The 12,794-nt window shown below is 40.2% G+C and overlaps 1 long non-coding RNA gene across 1 annotated transcript; it reads right to left on the bottom strand.

Annotated features, from left to right (window-relative positions):
- Nucleotides 1–8,371: 8,371 nt before the first annotated feature.
- Nucleotides 8,372–12,788, bottom strand: LOC107213917. The gene is made up of 2 exons (XR_004495941.1): nt 12,560–12,788; nt 8,372–10,827 (listed from the first exon to the last, which is right to left on the bottom strand). It is a non-coding gene; the product is annotated as an uncharacterized LOC107213917 (long non-coding RNA).
- Nucleotides 12,789–12,794: the final 6 nt, after the last annotated feature.

Raw genomic sequence — 12,794 nt, 5'->3', positions numbered from 1 at the left:
AGGGCTAGATGAATGATGTGGGTAGCAGAAACTTTAGCTCAAGTCCTGCTCAGAAGGTAGCCCAGGACACACAGCAGCCCTCATCCCTATGTCTGCCATATGTGACCAGTGCAGCCCCTACATCTAACACCTCTTGTGAAAAGAAGAAAGCTTTACATGGATTTCTGGGCAGACTTTGCACTGCTGGCAGAAAAGGGTGTGCTTCTGCCAGTTCTAAAAAGCTATCAGCTAGTGCAGAGTCACGAGTTCACAGTCCCTCTCCCACACCATCAAGCAGCTCTTCTGCAGGGTTCTGGGGGAATTCTAACAGGAGGAAATAGACAGGGCTATCAATGCCTATGATAACATGCACTCCAGCAAACTGTTTATAATTTTTCTCACTAGGCTGCAGATGACCTAATAGGCTCTTTTCCATCTCTAATTTCTATGAATCTGCAATCCTATTATTTATATTGTATCTTGAGGGTTTCTTCCAGAGTAAATGATGTAATTATACCCTGCACCATAACATTTCAGGTTCTGGTGTAATAGAACTAAATATGCAATTATGTGGTTAGTAAATGTAACAGTACAAAACTGAAATTCTGTATCCATGTACTGTAGCTTCATAAGAAGAATTTGTTTCCTGTTCTGTACATAGCAGATGTAATATAATTATTGCTAACTGGAAAGTATCAGCAGACATTCATATGATACCAGCAAAAAATGCCCCTCCAGCCAATTCTTCATTCAAACATATGAAAATGAGAGAAATCCCACAATTCTCTCTTATCAGTGAAGTCTAGGCACATACATTTGTTACTCTGCAAAATCAATACTTGCCAGACTTTTAGATACATAGAACCCACAAGGAATATAGATCCATACACAAATGGAAGGACCCGATTAACCCCCGAGGTTAGTCCAGCCACTTCAGCTGGATTACAAGACAGCAGAAGACAGTCCATTCTGCAACTTGTGAGGATAATGGTTGGAAGAAATAAAACTGGCCTCCAACATTTATACAACACTGTGTGACGATAGGAAAACAACATGAAAGCAACCACAACCTTATGGCTAAGGAGCTAATCCTGGACTTGGGAGATACAGTTTCTACTGAGAGGTTTGCCACAAGTTTCACATATGTAAAGGAAAAAGAAAAAGAAAAAGGAAAAGAAAAAGGAAAAAGAAAAAGAAAAAGAAAAAGAAAAAGGAAAAAGAAAAAGAAAAAGAAAAAGAAAAAGGAAAAGAAAAAGGAAAAAGAAAAAGAAAAAGAAAAAGAAAAAGAAAAAGAAAAAGAAAAAGAAAAAGAAAAAGCAAGACCTTTATTGTGAGCCTTGCCTGCAAGAGGATACCTTACCAATTAAAATGTGATTTTGCACAGACTACAAATGCCCTTTAATTTCCACATAAATCCAAATGTAAAATGGGCCTAGCTGTACCAGGGGAAAGTGCTTTCACTAAATGATAATAATAATAATGGTTTTAAAAAAATATTTTAAGAGTTGGGATAGCTCTAGCTTTAGAAATCTTGGGAATTCCCATTTGATTGAGTAAGATAGCTATTTGCTGGTTGAATGGGTATGGCAGGAACCCTCTGGATAGGACCTTCAGCTGCAAAATTAGGGAATGAAGTGGGAGTCACCACTGAGCCACAAGTCCACTTGCAGCAGCTCCATTGCTTCTTGGTGGAGGCGTGACATCTCACCAACTTTGTCAGGCACAAAATGACAAAAGCACAAATTTGTGCTAAAGAAGCACAAATGTGGGGTTTTTTTTTCCTGTAGAAACTGCACTTCAATTACCCAAGCATAAAAAAAAAAAAAAACTATGATAACTTGAGAAGACTGTTTTATTGCCAGGCAAGCATCCATCAAGTTTCCAGCACTGCATGTTACTTTGCTCCTTAGAAGCAATCGGCACCATTTACCCAAAGTGCTCACCCACTACATTCCTTAAGCCTGAGCACTGTAACACAGCTCTGAACTCTGCTGTGTTCTACTTTTGTCTCCACTTCTTTGCAAACTTCCTATTTGCCACAGGAGAATAAAAATCACAGCATCCTCACTGCTGAGTGACAATTCTGTGCCTGGGTGCCTTACAGAACTGTACAGTTCTATCTTGCCTTCTCTACAATCAGTCATGGATTCTTTCATCATATGACTGAACCACCAAGATAAAAATTAACATGATGCTCTGTAATGATGTGTAGTTGTTTTCCTTTGAGCTGAAATACTTGATCATATTCTCCCACCCCGTAACTGTGTCATGCTATTGGCACTGGAAGCATTAGCTTCCAGTAGTCACAATTATATGAGAACTAAGTAAACTAGAGAAATTTGTAAACTGTTGCATTGCTAAATTAAATGCTGTTTTAACTAACAGTTAATAGTGTTTACTGCTGTGTAATAGTAATTTTCATTTTTTACTGTATCTAATGACTTTCTGATGACTCAAATTCTCTGTAGGGATACCAAATCATTACATTAAGGATGAGTGATTTTAGTATGCAATGACTGATCAGTACAATAATATGTAGACTCATGCTTCAGCTAGTAAATTAAATCATTTACACCAGAGTGTTTGTCAACCAGAAGAGTTCTATTACATTGCTGTATTATAATGTAGAGTCTGCTCAAAATAAAACACATGCTATATTAAATCTGTGCCACTTTACAAACAAAACCCTTAAGGAGCAATGATTTAGCATATAGTGAGGCCACAGAGAAGGACTGTTTTTCACACAGAGTGAGTGGATAAATTCAGAAATTTTGTCATTCATTTGGAAAAGCATCATGGCAACATACAGGTATGAGTCTACTAGTTGCATCAAGCATTCCAAATATCACTTGAACACTTCACTTGGTACTAAAGGGACTTGTGGAAGGGAAAATGGCCACAGCCAGAATTTGTGAGCTTTCAGATAAACACACAGTTGAGTCAGCCTCAAGATTTGATGGGATCACCACATCATCCTGAGCCATGAAAAATAAAAGGGCAGTTTACTCTGGGATGCAAACACTTGACAGGTCTGCTGAAATTGGGTGGTAGAATGTCACTGGTGAATAGTTCAACATGATTGTATTTTAAGAAACTAGATAAATTCTTTGTTTGAATAGGACTTAAAATGAAACCTCTCACAGCATTTAGGAATTTTCTCATGTAGCCTTTGGTTTGGACCCAACAATTATTTTGGTGTCAAAATGTTGAGAAGAACAGAAGTTGCTTCAGTGCTGTAGCATTTTAGGAAATTTCTGTTTCAGTGTTTTGTTTGAGACACCAAGGGGACTAATTTCCAGTAAGACAAACGCATCAGAGTTTCCATTCACCATAATTAGAACAGAAGGTTCTTTACTATTTGGAAAAATTCAGACCCCAGAGTCTCCAGGTTATCTCCCAAAGACCATGCACCAATGTTAAACCAATGGCTCCGCTGACTTTGACCCAGTCATGTTCATATAAATACATGCAATGACTCAGAGCCCCAGTTTCCACCAACACATAATTATGCCACCCAGAAAATACTTGTAGGGACATATTACCTTGGACAAATTTTCCCTGTTGTTCTGAGACACATCCTGAGACACATTCAGTATAAAGCCTTGAAGGGCAGTAGGAGATGCTTCATCATGTTGCCTAAGTTCATCCCCCAGAAGTGGCAGCTTTCCTGTCAGAGAAGGACTTTGAACTTCTCATAATGGCAAGGAGTTGTGACAAGGGGAAAGGCTTGTTTTGTGAACTACGTAAACCCACATGAATTTATTGCTTTTCAGGAACTTAATGACTCATTCAATTTTTTTACCCTTGGGATATCAAGAGTCACGAAAACCAGTGGTATCCTGACTTGTGAAATCTTCATCATAAAAGTGTTTTCTGTGCTACTGTGTGGGAATCAGGTTTCTCTGGCAAGAGCTAAAAAGTTAGGTTTACCATGATTAGTTTATTACTTGGCATGCTTTGATGAAAGCCACTTAATGGATGAGATTGGTAGCGAGACAACAGTGTTCTCTGGTCCCTTAACACCTGATTCAAGGGGGCGTCTCTTGTGCAGAGCAGGATCCCACATCTGTAACTTTACATGACACATCTAAGTATAACATACACTTTTTGCTCAGCAAAACATCCCATATGAGCTGACTCAATCAAGACCAGCCCCTGAACTTTTTGTTGCTGTTGTTTGCTTAAGTAGCTGTAAACTAAAAAGAAAAAAAAAAAAAAAGGCACAGCAAATGCTTTTGATCTTTTTGTTTAAAATATAAGAGTGTTAAAATGTCCTAATAATCTGGAGGCTTGCCAGCTTGTAGGCAGGCACTAAGTGAAGTTTAATTTTTGCACAGAAATCAAATATTAGCAAGGGGAACATGAACACATACAAAAAGACTGCTCATCTGGCCAACATCTGGTTTGATGTGGCCATTATTTCAACAAATACTTATAGGCAGGTTTTTTGTTGTTGTTGCTTCCTCCCAAAGCAGCAACAAACTAGTAGAAGAGATTAAAATTTCCATATCATTCCCACACACAGAGCGGTGTTGTACAAGTTGCCCAGGATGCCTTATTCATCCCTTTCCCTTTTATCATTTAGCTTAAAAAAACACTATTATATTTAAATACATGGGCTGGGGAAGTGAGAGTAGTAGTTAAAATTGTTACTTTCCAGTACATTCTTGCATGGCAAGTTGTGTCAGTGTTTATTACACATGTTTAATGAAAGAACTAGAATGCTAATCTGAAAGCAGGTTTGGACTGGGAGGTGAAATCAGCATCCTAAGACTCAGTGGCTCAGTTTTACAAATGCACACATATTTGGAGTGTCTCACTGCACATGCTGAGCCTATTGATCTCCATGTGAAAAGATGCATCCTTTTTCACTCCACCAGAAGAGAGGCATTCTTCCTGGAATCATTAAAGATGATAGGCAGACTTAATAGAGCACCCAGCATTTATTGCTCTATCTGCAGATGTACCTGTGCTTGTTTCAAGATCCCTTCTTCTCTCTCTCTGGACAGTGGTGTGTACCTCTCAAGGTAAGCTGGGAGTCACCACCAGTCCTGTGGTTAAATGACAGCCCCATGTGCTCTGCTGGTTGGTATCTACCAGGCCTTCCAGTTCTGCGAAATTCCAACTCCTTCGAACAACAGCCATGCTCTTGAAGTCAGTCTGCTATGGAGTAGCAATGCTCCACATAAAGAAAAAACATAGAACCCAAGAATAAATCTGTGTTATAGATTGTAAACTAGTGACAGAAAGACAGCCAGTGCTGGAGCACATCTGTATGCAAAAATAGAAATGAGAGATTTATCTCTACCACTGCCTTGCTTAATCTGCTTTTCACAGTAATGACATTTCTTCTGCTTGTAGCACCACCTGTCTTTATGTTGCTTTTCCTCTCTGGTGTCTGTGACCATTTCTGACGTTTCCCAAAAGCAGAAGTCAAAGTTATGGTTAGAGTCCCACAGAAGCAATTGCACATTAAATGTGGGCAAACATTTGCTGCAATCAAGCCAATGCACACAACTTAGGGACACGAAAGGTGATGAAGGCTGGTCAGCCTTGCCATGAAAGATAGGACTCTAGATCTGAACTGAACTCCTCACTTTCTGCCTCAAACTCTCATCTCAACCACAGCAAACCCCTCAGAACATGGCTCACTCCCTGCACGTGGTGCAGCCTGGCCATCAGACCTCTGAGGGGTTCCTCCCTCACCCCTGGGCTCAATTTTGCTGGCTGCCTGCAAATGGCTTTCCCTAAAACAGGAGGGGTTAAGGTTCCAGCAGGGGTTTTGGGTGGGGAGAAAGGAGACAGAATGAAACTGCACAGCTATCCTTGTCCATTGGTTTGAAACCATGAATAAGCTTTCCTTTTGAAGGTGTTGCTACATCTTTCAGAGGTAATAGTCTCAGGTTTGGGGGAAGAGTTGGCTGGTGTATGTCTATATGGAGAGGCTTGGGAAGGAGACAATATGCTGAACATGAGCAAATAGTACCTTCTTCCCTTTCCATCCAGAGCGGTCATGGAATCAGCCACGAACACAAAACCAAGCCAACTTCCTGCAGCAGGAAGGAGATAGTGCTAAAGCACAGATGAAGTTTAGAAATTAACTTAGTGTCTGTCTGTGCAGGCCTGGGTAGGGACCTGTGCTGCAAGCAAGTCTTGTTTCAGCCTTTTCTTGTAAACAAATTGCTGACACAAGTGGTCCAGAACACACCTGGAAATCAACTTTTCTTCAACTGCCCTCACACAACTTTCTACCCTTCACTCCCTCTCTGTGCTTTCAGCAGGCTGCCTCTGTGCTTACAGCAACTGTGGCAGCTGACAGTGGCCAGCTCTGTTTTCTGTACGCACCAGGCAATAATTAGTTGGTTATTTCTTGTCTCTGATTGACATAGCTCCTACTCCAGCACAACACAGAACTTGTTCTCGTCACTTTGCAACTTTCTCAGGATGCCATTAGTGGGCAAGGCGACACAATGTGAGGTAAATCACACAACAATACCATAAACACAAGGGCAGGGCCAGATTCACAGCTCTGTCCTTGCAGTTTCACTCTGTAGGAGCTCTGTTGAAATGTATCTGTCACACACAAGACCAGAGTTGCACATTCAGCCCACAGTGTGGTCATGAGACAGTGCAAAGGAAGAGCACTCATTTCTATTACTAGAGAGCACTTGTGCCATACAGTTGTTTTATGTTCTGGGAACAAGTGAAGATAAGGCAGATATACATGCACAAAGAGGAACAAAGATGGGGTTTCTATGGAAACACAGAATTTCCTGACTTGTATAATTAAAATTAAGCATATCCCTTGTTAATGGAGTTGTGGGGACAAAGAAATGTTGATTTTTTTTTTCTTTATTATATATGAACACTTTTAGTTATCTTTCTCTTTTCACTTCATCTCTCTGACACTACATGTCAATGCCCAGCTTTTAACTTTTATATATGTTTATAAATATGTTTTATACACAATGTGCACTCTATAGCTTTCCTAACTCCTAGTAATATTAAGCAGAGTTACTGATGTAAATCTCCTATTCGTTGTTGAGACAATAAACCTCAAAAAGTGTGAAAGCACTGAATTTAAATAATTTTTCTCAGTCCTGATATGAATGTAGGATGCTAACATCCGGATGAAATGGCACACATAAACCTAAGGATCCACTGTTGCTGGATATCATGCATCACGAGTCTCTCTTGTGCAATACTGAGGGAGAATGTTCTCAACAGAACACATTTGTATTTCCACACAGCAACATCTCTTGCTCGGACAACTGGAGCAGCACCAGTACTTTAAAGTTTTCCACAGGGAAACACAGGTTGTCTGCCTGTAGCTTACAACGTTTGGTTCAGATTGTGCCATACATCACATGTTAAGTAGGAGTGGAACTGATCAGAGCTTGGTTAGAGGAACTCCAAGGAAAGCTTTAATCTGCCAGAATACGGTATCAGTGACCCTCTACATGGTGTATATCCCTAAGACTTAATATTGAACCAGCATTCCAGCTGCAACTCACTGGTACTGATGGAGGGGCTAGTTTTTTAAAGGAAAATTTAATCATGGCTCTAACCCTTTTTGAGGAGAAATAATAATATATTGCCTCCATTCTGGCACAGTTTGGCCTCAATTTCCCTCCCACGTGTAAGTCACAGAATCAGACCACAAGAAGTCTCTTCATTAGTAGCTGCAAAGTACTGTCAGATAAGAAGTGAACTTGGGACACCATTGTTTCCACCCACAAGTAACTGATGGGTAAAATAATAAAAATTAAGAATTGGGAGTATTTTGATGCCTTGGAGATTGAAAGGAGAAAATTCTTCCCAGCAGAGTTACAGACATGATCCTATTATCATAATAAGGCAGGATGATAGTCTTGTTTCAACCTCAAATGGTTTATTTCAGCAATGGGTATAAAGCGAGCCCTTGTTGTACCATCTGCCAAGTACCTTTGGGATCTGACAGCATGGAAAGATCATTAAAAATGTAAGAAGTTGCTGTTTGCATTAATAAAAACACAGGTTCAAAAATTAGGTTAAAAAAGCAACAACATTGTAAACATGCCTTTAAAATGAAAGCCATTTCCTCTTTGTAGTGAAAGGCATGTTTTATTTTCATTTGCTACTTAGGATGTGACTATGCCGAACCTGGTTTCAGTGTCCTCGCTGTGCCACTCTCTAATGCTCACAGAAATTAAATGTGCATTGTACATGGGACTGTCTCTGCTCTTTCACCTGGACAGAAGTAAGTGCATTTCAACCCCTGCACCATTACTTCCAGAATTCTTATAATGAGGGTTGGGTAAAATTGAAGTCTATAATAATAGTATGCAGTTCCTTTTTTTAAAGGCTGACCTGCAGTTCTGGTTTTCAAACCAAATGACTGTAGTCAGGCATATTAGTGCTTTAACCTTTTTATTACATTACATACATGAAAACAATTAAGGCTGGGATTCTTTCCAATGTATTATCATTTTCTGTTCCCTCTGGCCTTTTTCCATCCATTTCAAAGAATGTACAATAGCATCAACTGAACATTCTCTCGTGTTTTATTTTTTTGTTTCTTTGCTGCTTAACAACTGTCATGCTTTCAAGATCAGCCAACTATAGAGTATCATGCAACAGCAGCAGCCGACAGCAGCAGCAGCAGCAAAAACAACAACAAAAAGTTTGGGAGTTTAAAACTCCTCATAAAATTAAATCTGAGATTTAAATTCTCCCTCATATTTTATTGTCTTTTCTTTTCTTTTTCCTGTGGTAAATGGTAATTAGAGTCAATAATCTTTTGCTGAGAGAGCACCTTGTCCTCACAGTGTTTATATCATCATCATCAAAGATCTGCCTTAAGGCCCTGGCGTGTTAATAATTTAAGGTGTGCACAGCCTAGTTATAGCAGGAAGCCTAGTTATTGAGTTTGTAAACCAGCTGATGATTTATGGGAACACCTTGCATGAGTCATGCTCATTAAATAAAATACTTCAGTTTAATAAGGAACATGGGGTAAACAGTTCTTCCCGTTACAGAGTGACTGTGCAATTGGAAATTGCTGAGTTTTGTCACCAGCTTTGCCACTGCTATTTTGTCTTAATTGTAACGTCAGGGTCAGCTTGTCTGTGTGCTTGTGCAGGCACGTGCATGTGCACACACACATCCCCTTGAAGTGCAGATAGAAACAGATAGAAAGTCTTTCACCAATGCTTTATTTTCCCCACCCTCTCTGTGCCTCCCTTTCTCTCCATACAGCTGTTTCACAAGTTACCCTCTGATAATGAAGATGTTAAATCTCTCTTTAAAAGGCTACTAATTAAGAAAACAGAAATGTTCACAGAAATAAAATTACACAGGAAAAAAAAAAATCAATATATGGTTGTTAAATGTAGCTTGCATTTGAGAGCCATAACCATATTTTACTTTTAAACACTAGAGTTAACTCTGACTCATTAGAAATTCCTTGGGAAATTGAGGCAGTAAAAGCCCTACACATTGGCCTCTTCTGTTTAACCAGAACCAACCCTGCTTTGCCCACTGCTTTAGAAACCCACTGTACCTCCAAGAGATTTCAGTGGGATAAGGTACTGTCAGCATCTACCCTCAGATGGCAAACATGCCGACAATAACCTCCTCTGTATCAACTATATTGTCAGTTTTTCAGCCTGTTAGGAACCGGGGCATGGCTCCTTAGGGTCACTGAAATCCTCCCACCAAAGCCAGTGGCACTTGAGCACTGGGAGTGGAAGGAGCCGATGCAGCTCTGGCTGGAGTCTTCACTAGGCTGGGAGCTATTCCAGGGCAAAATTACTCTTGCCTTCACTGGGAGGAAGGTGGGACTCATGGAGTTACAACATTTCTATGTAATAAAGGGGGCAACAAATTGAGTAATAACATAAAAACTCCCATATACTTTTCTTGATGGGTTTCAGTCCTATCATCCCAAACCAAAGGCAACTCAACTGGGCTTAGTTAAACTCTTAAACAAACAACAAGAAATTAGTTTTTTTTAAAAAAAAAAAAAATCCAAATTTTCTCAGCAACAGAGTATTATTAGCAAACATGCCATTACCCCTGCAATATTGATTTTTGCGTTCTTTATGGCTCCTTTTAGATGTACTTTTCTGTATTCTTTTCACAGGGGTGATACAGCTGTAAGTTTAATTTTCTGACTAATAACTGAACATCCCTAGACATAGACAGCCTGTCAGGCATCATTAATAAATTTGTTCAAGAACATTGGGCCAGGCCCACTTGTAGGGGAACTTTTGGATTGAACAGCACCACACAAATGAGTGATCTGACTGCCAATTTGTAAACAATGGCTTGAGTCCTCCCTTTTTTTCCAGGAAAAAATAAAGCATGACATAAAAGTAATGTACATACTATGTGGGCAATCTCTCCAAGGCATCTAGTATTTGTATTTTGCAACTTTTTGATTGATACTTGTGACAGTGTAGGTCCTACCATGATCTTGTTTTGCAGAGAGAGAAGGCAACATGGACTGCTTCTGACAAAAGAAGCACAATTGAAATAAGGCAACAAATTGTGCCTTTTTTGTTGCTGTTGTTGCTTGGTTTTGGGTCTGTGTTGTTTTTTTTTCTTGTTTTTGTTCTTCCTATTGCACTGCTTATTGGCTTAGTCCAGAGGCTGCTCTGAGCCCTGTTCTGCAGCACTACCTTGCATGCACTGAGGTGTCCAGCCTGCAGCAGCTGTACCCAAACAAGTCCTTGGGTGCTTTTAGATTCCAGTTGTCTCCAGGCAGCTCAATGAGGTATTTGAGAGTACACATTTTACAGCTAATGGGAGTTAGGCATGTCCTTCTCACCAAAAATGTCCAGGTCACTGAGTCCGAGGCACAAGATCCTGGGGCAGAGCAGAGTGAAAACAAAATCAGTTTCTTCAAGGCCTAGAATAAATGCCCAAATTCATAAATTTGCCTTCCAAATGGGAGAAATCTTTGCAATGTCTCAACTATGACACTCTTTACTCCTGGACTATAGCAAAGGTGATGTGGGAAGGAAGGACATTGGACTGGAGGAGGGGTATCCTTTTCACAATTCAGTCATTGTAGAGGACTGCTCTGGACTTGTTTTGTTTTGTTCTGTTCTTCAGCTTCATATAGTGCACATTGTGGTTGCCTCTTCATAACCACATGGAAGGCAGAAAACAAAATACATTTCCTTCTTATCTTTTGCCATGCTTAGCGAATGCAAGAATTGCATCAGCTTTACCTCCACTGGAGTGACCACCTCCCTCCAGAAGGTTCCCAACTGACTGCACTTAATTGCCTTTTGTGCTAGCAAAACACACTCCTGATGCCACCTTCTAGCCCTATAGAAACTACCACCAAATTCAGAAAATCAGTTTTATGGAGCTATTCCTACCAGTGCACTGACCCAAGGGCATAATAGGGCATGGGAGTTCACTCAGACAATGGACTAGGAAATGCTCCCAAAACATGGTAAAACTAACCTAGACTGGAATACAATGCTCTTGACCCCATGACTACTCCTGGTGCATCCCCAGTCTCCACACTGGGTGGTGTGAGCAGCAGGAAAGTCCTTGACACAGTGCAAGCCCCAGTCAGCAGTTATGAAAATATCCCTGTGTTACCAGCCCTGTGTTCAGCACAAGTCCAAAACACAGTCTAATGTGAAGAAAGTTAACTCTATGCCAGGCAAAACCAGCACTTCTGTTGCAAAGTTCAAGGCTCCACTTCCCTCTTTTTGGCTGGAGGCAGTGGCAAGAAGTTTGGATGATCTAATTACCAATGTCTGCCAGAAAGAACGGTCATACATATGAAGTAATTGTCTCCCTCTAGAACTTTGGTCCCTGCTGCTGTGGGTTCTTCACCCACGGCACAGAATAGAACATAATCTCTGATCCTGCCCCATACCAGGAGATCAGAGGCATGCTTAGCTCCTGGTCTCTCTACAGAAGGACACCATTCTGGTCTTGTACCTAGAACAAGCTAATTTTGGGGAAAAGTGGTCCAAAATAAACCATTTGCATCCATCTATCTAGAACTGGTAAAGTGCAGCAGAGGAACCCACACCCAGGCTGCACTAAAGAGGAATGCTTCCACTTCTGGAGGCCAGGAAATGCTTTAAGCCAATCTGATGTGCCACAGGAAAAACACATTATTGCTTCTACTCTTTATGGTAGGTATAGTAGAAGGGCAAATGGCTTCCTTTTGGAGATGGGCAAAGCGGTAATTATGATTATTTGCACGGGAATAATACTTAGAGACTACATCCCTACTGCTCTACATTATATAGCAAACTATCTATTCAGCCAAGGTAAAGGATTTTCAGACTAAGTATAGAAACATGAAGTTTCAGGTCTTGGGAGTTCCAGATGAGCTGACACAGTTTTGGATGATTTTGAACTGAGGTCAAAAATAGTCACAAAGTGTAAAAAAATGAACAAGCATGAATGTGGAATTGAAAACATAAGGAGAGGAAAAGATAAATTAAGCCATTAACTTATAAAAGAGGCATTAAGTGGAAAAGGAATTTGGTTGGCAGGATTTTAGATTATATAATGGAAAGATACCAAGACAGTCTCCTATACATTCTCAGGCAGGTTAACATACCTAAGCAAATTCATCCTGTAATTGGCTTCAGGTAAGTGCTCCATTCAGAGTGTCTTTGGGATAATTCAGAATGCCACTAGGATGCCTGGCAAGTGAAAAGCTTCTGGGAATTAAGCAAAAGAGCCTCAGAAACACCCCTAATGAAACAACTGGAGAGTAACAGAATGTAATGCAACCTCACCTGGTTTTTGAAGGTTGTTCATCAAAAAGACACAATGGGACACCAATTGAAAAT

This window comes from Parus major, chromosome 2, assembly GCF_001522545.3.
Source record: "Parus major isolate Abel chromosome 2, Parus_major1.1, whole genome shotgun sequence".
NCBI lineage: Eukaryota > Metazoa > Chordata > Aves > Passeriformes > Paridae > Parus > Parus major.
The sequence above is the reverse complement of the archived record's forward strand: the minus strand, read 5'-3'. Positions and strand labels throughout refer to the sequence as shown.